The sequence below is a fragment of the Varroa destructor genome, unplaced genomic scaffold (assembly GCF_002443255.2).
Source record: "Varroa destructor unplaced genomic scaffold, Vdes_3.0 BEIS01000007.1, whole genome shotgun sequence".
NCBI lineage: Eukaryota > Metazoa > Arthropoda > Arachnida > Mesostigmata > Varroidae > Varroa > Varroa destructor.
In genome coordinates, this window is record NW_019211460.1 from 34,977,055 (window position 1) to 34,989,149 (window position 12,095).

A 12,095-nucleotide genomic window follows, 5' to 3' on the forward strand; every position below is an offset into this window, starting at 1 on the left:
TTAGCTAGAGACCACAGCCGCTAGGTTTAAATTGGTGCTAATCAAAAACACCTGTTTCAAAATGAGGACTACGGGTTTTTGTCTGAATCTTCATTTTACAGTTCATTTTCGTAAAAGTTAATAATATTATGTCTCAGAACTTCCAGTGAATAATGTTTCGCCCTATTCGCCTGCAGGGCAAATTTTCCCTTCAGATCTTGAGTGGACGCTCTCCTGCTCGCGAGTCAGCCCATATATAATATAACACTATAGCAGTTTCCTGGCTAATAGCATCGACAAGGCGTGTCCTATTTTGTTCCACCGAAGGCATTCAAATATACGTGCGAAATTGAACTGGTAAACTGAGATAGTCGTTAATGATTTGCAGACTAAGATAAAGAAGCAGTGATATCGGTCTGCTGTCTCTTCAAATTTAGCGTTCCTTTATACTGCTCCAAAGTCAACGATTCGATCCTGTGCTCGGTCAAACCGTGGCTCCACCGAAAGACTTAGCAGAATTGAAACTTGAACTAGCTAGAGCGAACGATGAAGCTAGAGGTCGCGGTTGGCTCGGGCAGAGCAGTGAAAGAAAACAGCATACGATTATAAGCGGGACAATTGACTGGTTTGGTGCAACGATTAAGAGTAAGGGGTGCAGTGCAAAGAGTTCGAAGTGCGGGGGGACAACGAAGAGGTAGGCAGGTTGGCCGTCCACCGCTTTTTTCTTCTTCTTTGCCAAGCTGGTGGTTAACTTGCATTGAATTGAAATCTGTAAAAACGACATCGATTGCATCCGCCAACTCACAGGTGACGGCGGCGGCAGCAGTCGCCCCTTTCATGGAGACCGCATGCAGTAGTCTAGTAAAATGATCGTCCCCGTAAAGTAAAAACAATTCCATCTTCGACTGTAGAAAGCCGATAAGTGACCGACGGATACAGACGGTCTTCATAACAACGACAGGGTACGAAAAGTGCCTAGTGAGTAGCCTGCACATAAATAACCTATGATAAAGGTTGTTCATTGTTTAGACAATGCGACATGAGAGATTATTAAAGCGATTAGAATTGAACACCATGTGTACGTAGCTTGAACATGCCGAAGATTGAGCCCTACAGCGGTCATTCTACTTCTGTTCTCTGCGAGATCTTGACAGAGGTGGTTTCTTGAAGCTACTAAATGATGGTACTAGATGAGTGACACATCTTATATGTACTTTGAGTGAATAGTTACGTAAATAAGGGAGGATTTTCCAGGTTTATCTTTGGAATTTTCGGGTTGACAAGTTGAACTCACAGGCAATAAAATACGGAGTCAGCCATATATTGCTTATCCTGAAAGTAATCGTATTATCTAGGAGAGTTAGTTGCTCATTTATAATTTACAGTTTTTATACGATTTGCGAACGGTCAGTAAGTCGATCGTAAATTAAGCATTAAATATGATAAAAAAAAAAAAAAAAAAAGGGCATCTACCCTCGCGTTCGTAACTTCGAGGTCATCTGCCCAGAGTAAGCTGTTAGCAAATAATTTTTTTTTGAAATCTGGTAGCATACAATGTGTGCGTAGTATTTATTTTTTGTTTCTTTGGCTTTGCTCCTTTGAGAACAGTTCATCTGGAGTTAGTGCGGCACAGATGTGGAGATTTCCCACAGGCAGATCTGTAGATAATGCAGTTAAGAGACAAGCGCTGCAGCAGCTCGCAGGTGACGAATCAACAGGTAATATTTTCGCTAACGATAATTCATGATCCTGTTAATCGTAGCGATTTTGGCAGAGGCCGCTCAAACCTTCACCTGCTTTAGCAGACCCTTTCGGGGTAACTTCGGCGCAAACGTCACGTCGCAAGGCTTACGTGTAAAAATTAATTTTTCTCTTTCCTTAGCTACCGTTTGAAAAAAGTTTATCTAAGCCAGCTTGCATTTTTACAAAAGCTATGTCCTCTCGTCTGTCGGAATTACTCGACCGGTAACCGGCTCTTTAATTAATTGCTTCACAGGCAAAAGCCATTCTACTATTTTATATTCAAAGCAGACCCAGGTATTTATTGATAGACCAATTGTTTAGACTCGATCATAACGTTGGCATTCTGTTATTGCTGAAGCTTAATCTACCCTTCTGTGAAGAGTGCGTCAGGTCAGAACAGTGTCGTCGTTCAAATCAAATCGGATGTGCAATAGGCAACATTAAGAAAGGGCAAAACATGATCCCTATATAGAAACACGGTGGCCAATAGTGTAGTGTGTAACGATTTTCCTGTGTTTGCAATGTACCCTTCGCTTTATTGGTAATAAATCCTTGTACCGATACGATGCGTTCGTCATCCAAATTCAGCAGCGGTACGTACATGCATTGCCCCCACTGATTACCAATAACAGTGAGCCATCTCCAAGTCTCTAAGCCGTTGACTCGAGACGAACTCAATAGTATTCGCTCTTCTTACATGTCTCGTAGCGCGTACGTCTAGCTCAGTCATCATGTTTTAGGAGTGTCCGTAAAGTGTGTTTGCTAGCGTAGGCAATGTGCCCCCTTCTTGGCTTTTGCCAACTTTTCTGTCAAAGCCCTAAACAAGATATGGCCTGGAGTCACGTGGGCGAAAAGGGGGCTAACACCAGTTGGTCGGCGATCTAACGATATGAGCGTCTATTCATCGTGCTGCAACACAACACGTTTTTATGACCCCAGACTGGATTTAGCTAGTAAGAGACCAGATAGAAAGAAAACAGGCATGGATGTCGCAGTCGATGACAGGGTTCACTATGCATCGATGGCTATTTCCTCTACGTGGTCTCCATAATACCCAATAGCCCTTTGCACGTATTTAATGATGCCTACTCGTGAATGTAACTGCATGCGTGTGTTTACTTTTCAAAATGTTTATGTAAAATCAAACGCCGATGTCACCTTCAATATACGGTTTCCATGGGTTCGGCGTTAACTCAACAAGTGACAACAAGCAGGTGACGATACCAAAAAATCGCCGACAACGGACGGCAATACCGAGTCTCGTACAGAAACAGTCCATTGCCACCAGCGGCAACGCGTCGTCTGTTCGTGTATCTTCATACGCTGTCCACTTGCAACAATAGCGTTTGATGACTGTGTAATAGTGACGGCTTGTTACGTCTTCGATGATTGTCACTTTTTTTTCTAATGAATCCCAGCGTAATAGTTCAAAGGCATTTCAAACGATTCCACTGTCGATACGATAGCTTAGCTGGAAACATTCGCAGGACTTCGAACACAACATTACGTCCAGTACAAGCTGAAATGGTGTGACAGCAGTGATACTGAAATGATGTATAATAGAACAATGTCGCTCAGAGGTCTGTGTCAATTTGCCGTCAACGTATAGTTGTTGTTGTTGTTGTTTTGGTTGTATACGCTATAATTCGCAGGTACATGACTGTACACAAGCAGCTGGAGCAGTAGTCTGCTGGAAATGTAAAGCAGGTCGTTGCAGTAAAGGAAAGTGGAGGAACGTTGTTGTTTAAGTCCTAATTGTGCTATCTTATCTATAGGTCGACGGGCCTAGTATGACAATACGCTGTTCGCCCACACAGCAAAGCCGGTCGGAACGCCTATTCGGGTCAAACGACGACAACTGTCACAGCAAGCACTAACGGACCAACGACCTGGCAAAGCAGGCGTTAATACCGTACGACCACGCTGATCTCAACTGAAATTGACGCAGCATGAAGGCGCATTCGAATTCAAGCTAGTAAGAAGAACACACTGCAGCGTGGCACAGCTCAATAAAGGGCAAGCACCTCGGAACTCAAGGTCTTCTTGGACTAAGGGGTCGCGGTCGTTCCGTCGAGGAGCGGCATTAGAAGAGAGCTGGCCGAGAACGACAGGGGTAGCGCATATTTCCATACTGCGTATTTTCACTTTGTCTCCGCCAATGCTACCATCGCCTTTCTTTTCGCCGTGGCCGTCATCGTCATCAGTTTCTCGACATCCGTTCCTTTCCAGGGCCTTCTCTTACGCCTTTCTCGGCGTTTGTCCGTCCGCCCGTTCAGTGTGGGCCCTGTTGGAGTGGAACTATATCTGCAGCCGCCGCTCGCCTGTTCTGCCTTGCAACCATCAGCTGAACTGTCTGTTGCTGTACTCCTCGTGGGCCTTTTTGCTTCGTGTTTCCATGACTTTGTTTCATTCGCTTGCCACGTTTCATTGTGCGCCGTCCCTATGTTTTTATATGGTTGAAAAAAGGGTAACGATGATGATGGTACTGGTGCCAATGGAACCGTAGCGAGATTAACGCCCTGTCCGAACATATTTATCCGTGACCAAAGAGGTTGACGGCAAATGATTCCAGCCATTAAAGGATCCGCTGATTTGTTTGTCAAATCTGGTACACATTAAATATACTGGATTAATTATAGCGATTTGAGAGAATTTTCTCGTCATAAAAGGGTTATCGTAATATCAAGTTAGCGAAACGGACCAGTTTAGGACTCGTTCTCGTAAACAAACCATTAGCCATTTGTCCAGTTGGTTCAGAACTGATAGCACGGAATAATTTAGTAGACATTAGCATAACTGGTAGTGCTTACCTTAATCCACAGTACAACTTAAATACAGTAAAACAAAATATCAATTTTGATAAGCTTACGACAGAAACCATGGTGATATTGACTTAGATTTGTCAAACTATGTTTTGTCAATCCCCTCTTAGAAGGCAGGGCCAGTTCTGTCTCCATTCAATACGAATTCTGACGCGGCTATGTGCATCGGGGTGTTTCACCTATCTACGCGCGGCTTCAATTTTTTTGTCAAAAAAGAGCCTACCAAATCGTTTAAAGATCTCCACTTGCCCAATTCAGAGCTTCTTCTGGATTCAACCAGCCAAGGTAATGTCGGCAATAGCACGAAAAGTGTCATGCGTAGAGGATTTGAATATCACAACGCTGCCGTTATTACTGCTACCTTTTTTGTTTTTTTTTGCACTTGTTCGCTAGCCATTGCGCGTTTGTCTTTATGACTGGCACAAAGCAGCCAAACCGTAGCTCTGTTTAGCTCTCTTGGCTCGAGCAGCTTTGCCCTAGCCCAAGAAGCCCCTATCTACAGAATCTCACAACTATTTTCCACTGGACATACTGCGCGACATGGTGTTATGACGGCGGTAGCCGTGGTGTGTTTTAGGACAAACAGCTTTCTTTATCAGTAAAGTTCAATAGCTTACGCGATATAGATACGAGGAGACGCTGCAAGGCTGCGTCGCCATGACACTCGTGTACGTCAGCATGTAGAACCTGCGCTGAGTCATTGCGGGTCATCGTCGTCGCAGCGGTGGCGGTACTGCTGCGCTAACCATTGGGGTACCAGCAGTAGTTAGTAGATCCATCGGGCGAGGTCGTCTTTCGTCTCTGTCAGGTTTCAGTTACCAGCGAGAGGCTGGCTCGGTAGGCGCGGTCGGAGCTGCTGCTGCTGGTAGCTTTGGTGGCTCCGAGGTGCGTGGGTGGAAGGCACGGACGCGTTTTTCCTTTTAAGGCAACGAAGCCAATAGAAATTGAATAAAGCTTCATGATCCCTGCATCAGCCGTCATGCCTATGGGAGACGGCGGAAGCGATGATGGCGGTGATTCCGATGAATACAGTGGCAGTAGTGGCCATCAAAGGGCATGACATTATTACCGGCCAAACACCGTCGCAACGCTTCCCTTATTTAGAAAGACCGACAGCAGGCTCCCAGCCAACCACTAGAAAAAAAGGGAACAGCTCTTGACTGTTTGGAAGACTGAAGATCTCCAACGAACGAGATGGTTATTTACTACCCGCCCGCTACCGCCTAGCCTTATCTTCTGTCGCCCCACTCCCCTTTTGCAATACCAGCAGCCCTGTGCTTTTCTTTTTTCCAAATCCAAGTCGTTTGCGGCAAGCTCCGTTAATTTAGAATAAAAAGCAGTCGCGGCGCCTTTACTGACAAAGAAGAAGATAGAACGAAAGAAGCTGAATAAGGTGCCATACAATTGCCGTCCCGCAGCTACCGTTCGCCCGGCTGTCCTGGCCCTGTTCCCGCCTAGCTCTTCCTTAGATCCCTGTTTGCGTCACGTCTTTCCAAATCATGCTCGCTCTTTTACTGCCTGGGGGGGCGGGGGGGGGGGTCGGAGTCTCCCTTCGGTTACTTCGTTTGACGACACGCCCTTGAAAGAAACACCGATGCGCTGAGAACCGCCGGTCTGAACGCACGGCAGAAGGCAACACGGAGAACCGAATATAGAGTACAGGCCATGCTCCGCACTGTGACACTGTATCTTTAAGGACAGTGGAACGCGAGAGTGCATCACTATAGTGAACATCACTGCTCTGTCGTTCAGTCTGCTAGTTTCGCGCTAGCTACTCTACTTAGCTGTCGCCGGTGAGATCACAGCGCTTCACCATTTCATTCACCATACGAGTGGTGCTGCATGAATGACAAGTTTTCCCGATGCCCATACCCCCTCTCGCATTCGGTTCTCTAGTCCTTCCTCTGATGTCACACCGAGAATTCATCGACATTCCCGGGGGTGTTGACCTACAAATGGCAGTCGCGCTGTTAGTTAAAGGCGTTCGGAACGCTTGATTTACTCTTGCACTAAAATCCCTGCGATACTGACGGCTCCCAGGTGGGCAGCACAGCGTGCTCTCTCGAATACCAACGTTCACTCGCTGTTGGACCTCAGAAAAGAAAGACGACTATGAGTTCGGCTGCTATTGCAACCGCTACGTTCGGCTCGAATCCTCCCATTTCTAAGAAGTAGCTTAGTTCTGCTTTTATTGAAGCAGTTTCGTCTGTCTTCGCTCTGTCACTATATTATTTCAGTTACTGACAGCATTTTCAGTCGACCTTTCTTGCCATAGGTAGATATTCCTGGTAAACTCTGTTATCTACCTCTCATGCTGTTTCTGCCTTGCCGATTTTTCTACAATTTTTGCGTTGGTTCCGTTTGTTTACTGGAATATACGGTCTAGTCAGCTTTACTATATCGACAATTCAATTCCACTATAGTAACCTCTTCCCCGTTAGGCACAAAGCAGCAAAAAAGCATGGCATAGTTATTCAAATGTTGTATCGTTTATTGTTTAATGGAATTCGAAGACTGGAAGTAACCGCCCTTCGCAGTGTATTATTACAATGCCCTTTTATCGAGATTGTTCAGTAAATTACATCAAATTATGGTTTCTTTCCGGAAGATATTTAAAGACAGAATAATGGCTGATTTTCTTATACAGCTACTGCTTAGTGACATAGATCACCATGACTATTCTGCTGGCATGAGCTAAAAAATAATTTTATTATATTTACCGTGCGCACTTACTGATCTGCTATTGAAGAAGGAAGCGAAAAACTTTATTACGTAAAAAAGTTGAATATGACATTGCGTTTGCTCCGCCGTGTTACCGCCGTGCTATTATCTTCGCTAGATTCTAGTCAGTGTCTACGCTGTTCCCTGGTCAATCCTTACCGTTCGTCGCTCAAACGCCAATTTCTCTTTGCCCCTCGTTCCGCCATTCTGCTTGTTTTGGCTCTCGCTCTCTCTTTGCATGGTTCTCTGTTACTTAAATTTGGTCATTTCGGTCAATGCTTTTCCCCAAGAAGCACTTGCCTTTAAGGTTTAGGGTCCATAGCAAGAAGAAACCTTTCTTTCTTCGCAAAAAATTTGATTAAACTAAATACACAGATAATCAAACCTACAACTGCAGGCGTACCAATAATCACGCAGGCCTGTCGGACACAAACATTCATACATAGTTGCACATTATCCTCTTCAGTAATGAAAAGCTTCAGCTAAAAACCACCTCTTGATTGCTCCCTCATTGTATTGGATGCTTTCTTCAGAAGCAGTTTGATCGTCGGGCCGGGTCGAGACCACGCCAGCTCTATTTGCTCTGTTACTTTCCACAGATATGGAGCAGGGACATGAAAACAACAGTGTTCTTATCCGGCCCAAATGCTCAGCGTCGGACGGCCACAACTATGATCTGTCGGTGACCCTTTGCTGCGCGCCGCTTTGTTTTCTCTCTCGATATACTGCTTTGGCGACCACCATTCGTTCCGCTATCTGCGCTATCGCTGCCGCCACAACGAAGGGCCCGTAGTGACCTTGAACTGGTAGAGTGCTTGCTGCTTTCGAACTGCCACTTCGGCTGTCTTTTCCTGTTTACCTCCGTGGTTCGGCATTTTTCCCCAGTGGATTCGACCATTGTCGTACGCACGATCTTCTGTTGCTGTACCGTACACCTCACTGGGCCTCCTCGGTCTAGCCGAGCAGATCCGATAGCGAGAGGTTAAGGAGCCAGCGACGGGACTTGATGGACGAGAACACATTGTTGGAATATTTGTGCGATCTCATAACCGTCACAGGTTAGTAGTTGCCCCATTGTTGATGTTCCATGCTATATATAGCCGATAGTCAGTCGTTCTACTCGAAGTTACTATCCATTTTGTATTCAGGATGTAGCCAGGCTAAAACGCCCTGTCTCGTCATTCAGTTGCCATCCCTACCGTTTGGAGACGGCACGCCAGGAAAATTTAGGCGTCTCGCGCCGAACAGATAGAGTTAAGGTTTTTCGGTATCGCCATTCTCTCGCTTCCTACTCCCGTATCTTCGTTTTCCCCACTCGACACACTTCCGCACCCCAGACGGCCCTTTCCTAAAAGCTCTTTTCCTGTTTGCGCATCCAGTGTGCCCATAGTTGAACACTGCCTTTCTTTCATATTTGATAACTTACGAAAAAACTGGACAGGCACTGTGTCAAGCGAGACCAATGAGCCAAATGTTAAGTGTAGTACTCCGTTATTCCGCGTAGTTCCCAAGAGCGACGGAGGTGATCTTTCGCCGAAGTGCATTCGTCGCCCCACTCTAGCTTGTCTTCGTCTCCTTTTCGATTAGATACCTCCGCCGTACTCTCGCAGCGATATGGCCCCCTTCTTCTCCGTATCTCTCGTAGTTTTCTCTGGGCCTAAAGCCAGAACTCCTTATTAGCTAACTGAGCGTTCTACTGAACAGCCAATGGGGAAAATAATTGTTGTCTATAGTAATTATATAGTGTAGCACTAATAGACGTAGCCGTAGCAGCAACGTGGGCGAGTAACGACCAAATGAGGTAAAACCTCTGTTTCTTGGAGGGCCTAGAAGTATGATTCGTCGTTGGTTTGAGCGGCGGTTCTTGGCACGTCACAATCCTTCGAGTGCACCCGTGGCTCTGACCGTCGACGATGAGCTCCACACAAACTATACTGAATGCTTATACGGTCACAGCATTTTGTTCTTTTAGCCTACTACCTACACACCCTAATGTTTGTGCCTATACATTTATACAAATGTACAACTGGCCTGATCGGTGAGGGGGGTGCGTCTGTATTGTTACGCAATCGAGAGCCGGCTAGACTAACTTAAGTTCGAATAGTATAAGTTAGAATATGCCCCAGGGCAAATATCCACTGCGGCCATTCGAGGTAGCAACTATTTAATTCGTGGTTCTTTCAACTTCACTTAATTGATCAGCTTTTCACTGGCGTCTAGCGCACTGCTATCCAAGTGAATAATAATAAGGCAAGTAAAATGTGACTAATAATAGCATCATATTAATAACAATTCCGGCATCTTTTCCATGACAGGCCATTGTTCCAGGGTAAAATGATTTGGACATCTTTGAGGGATGCGGAATTCCTTGCATTCTCGAATAAATACACCGACACGCTTTTACAGCGTATCTACGGATGTACCCCTTTTTTGATAACGAAATGGATGAACGTATTATGTTTCGTCAGCGTTTATTTTGTCCACCTTCTTTATAATAGTTTCTTTGTAATAGCAGAATTGGTATCAGATATAGTAATAATAATGAATATGTTGATTATTTGAAAGCATGTGTAGTAAAAGAATAGATAAGTTCCAAACACGAGAAAATGTACTTAATTGCTTTTGAAACTCATATGCAAATAAAGAACAGCTTGGCATAGAATTGGTCTTTAAATTACTGAAGCAGTTATAACCGTCGGCGGTCACCGTAGTGTACTCGCACTCGCTTCTCAACAATTCTATCTACAAAGAAAGTTACGTGTACAGAAAGGTGTCCATAAAAACTGTTGTGACGCGCAACATGCTTGTCCGATCCTCGAAGGAGACTGGGTCCACGTGAAGCTCGCCGGATTCGTTCAAAGGAACGAAGTGGGCATAGCTTTGGTCACGACAATCGTCCGTTCGTCCGTGACGCAGAAAGGGAAAAGAACGAAGTAAATCGAACTTCCTGCCGCCGCTGTGCGCAAGGGACTACAGGCTGTCACGAGGGAGGAAGTATTCGTTCATCGTCGTTTTGTTGGTCTTGGACAACACTTGCCGCTATCGCGGCCACGTCCACAAGGAAGTACTTTTGCCCCTCGACCTCGGCTTCATGTTGCTGGGCAAGCAAGTGAGCGTGCGGGAACCCAAGACCGCGGTCCACTGGGTGATGGGGCATAAATCAAGTTAAATGAATACACAGTTGGGGCCAGTGGCAACCAAGGGCTGGGCCCCATGATGTACACCAGCAGTAGCTCCAACAATGAAGAGTTTTCTTGTTTTAGATTACCCACGATACGGTGGGAACGGAGTGGGCGCGCCTAAATGGTTTTAGTATTGTTGTTATTGGTTGGCTATGCGTTAAGGGTTTGTCCGTTGGGGACTTTGGGATTTGACTGGGAAAACGAGTTGCTGCGTTCACGCATCCGAAGCAGGAAGAAAAACAAAAGCTGGTCAACAACCACACAAACATGTAAGCAAGCAAGGGGCATATGGCATCAGAAGGTGAGCTGAATCTCTCTGCGCTGTCGCTTCATCATTCGCTTAGCCTCCACAGACCCCAAAACAGGCCTTCCATTAACCAAGCGAGCCACTACGCTTTCCCTGCCTTCTTCTGCCTTACTGTCGCCGTCTCAAAGGGCCCGTAAAAAATAGATTAAAAATAGAGCTCCCCGTTTCATTCTCCCGGGAAGTCAGATGGCCAATTACCTGGCGGCGGTGGCACCCCCGGTGACAAAAGGGCGGGGAAACACCGCAGAGAGCAGGTTAGACAACCTCTCCTGCTAACCTCACATCAAGACTTACACTCCCAAGGTAGAGCACCACCACCGCTAATGGCAGACAAAGCGCTGGCAGTTTGTGGGGCGATTGGTGTTTGTCGAAGTCTGTAACTCAACTGACTCACGGAACTGCAAGTTCAATCTTGTTAAAAGCATTTTACGATGAGCGGAAGATAGGCAGACAACTTTCTCTGTAAAAAAGCTTCGTCTCCAGCTGCATTTTCCCGCCTTGGCACGTTTACTTGTTACAGCGTCGTTTATCGAATTGGTCAGCACCAATCTACATTCAAAGCGACCCGTCGCCGTTGACAATAATTCGGTCTAAGTTACACCTTTCCTACGCGACACAAGCGTTTAACTAGCGCCACTTGTTCCGTCTTCTCGAAGTTGTTTCGAGATGGAATAGATGACGATACACTCTTTCTTATTTCCTTCAACCACCTTAGCAGTCGCTGATTAATCCTTCTTCGCTCGTTAACGCAACTGTCACACCCAGCCGGTTGAAGACTCGGAAACTCCTTTAACCATTATCTACACTGCCTCTAGTTAGACCCTGTTTTCTCTTCTATCGTGTCACTAATCATATTTTTCACCTGTTACAACGGTTTATCTTTTACATAGCTGATGGCAAAGCGTGCGGGACCGGCAAGATCTTCTTGCTCCTCATGACCTCTTCAGCTGCTTGACTGAACCCTTCGTGGAAAAGTGTTTGAGAGCAGGTTAAATAAACAAACGTTACGTTTACTAGACAGTAGCGTGCCAGCAGAAAGGGAGCTAAGCAGTGGGAAAGTCATGCTTTCGAAAGCAGACTGAACCGACTCACTGCTTGCCAGGAAAGTCCCAAACCGCAAAAGTCTCCAAAAACTTCTTTCTTTTCTCAGTTCCTTCTGCGCACCTCTTTTTTGCCGCCGGTGTACACATTCTGTGGCGACAAACAACGCTGCACAACACGGCACATATAAGCAAACGAACACATTTTAACAGAGAGATGAACCGTCATGGCATACGAAGGAAGGAGAGGACGAAGAAGGAGACATCGAAAAGAAACTACTCAGAAGCAGGCGGAAAACAA

At 45.8% G+C, this 12,095-nt stretch overlaps 1 protein-coding gene and 1 long non-coding RNA gene across 3 annotated transcripts in view; one reads left to right on the forward strand and one right to left on the reverse strand.

Annotated features, from left to right (window-relative positions):
• Positions 1–12,095, reverse strand: part of LOC111254976 (ras-specific guanine nucleotide-releasing factor 2-like) — a 181,156-nt gene that overhangs the window by 103,083 nt on the left and 65,978 nt on the right. The gene's annotated exons all lie outside the window — the stretch shown is intronic.
• LOC147754637 (uncharacterized) lies at positions 297–4,233 on the forward strand. Its single transcript, XR_015317271.1, has 3 exons — positions 297–957; positions 1,588–1,697; positions 3,498–4,233. It is a non-coding gene; the product is annotated as an uncharacterized LOC147754637 (long non-coding RNA).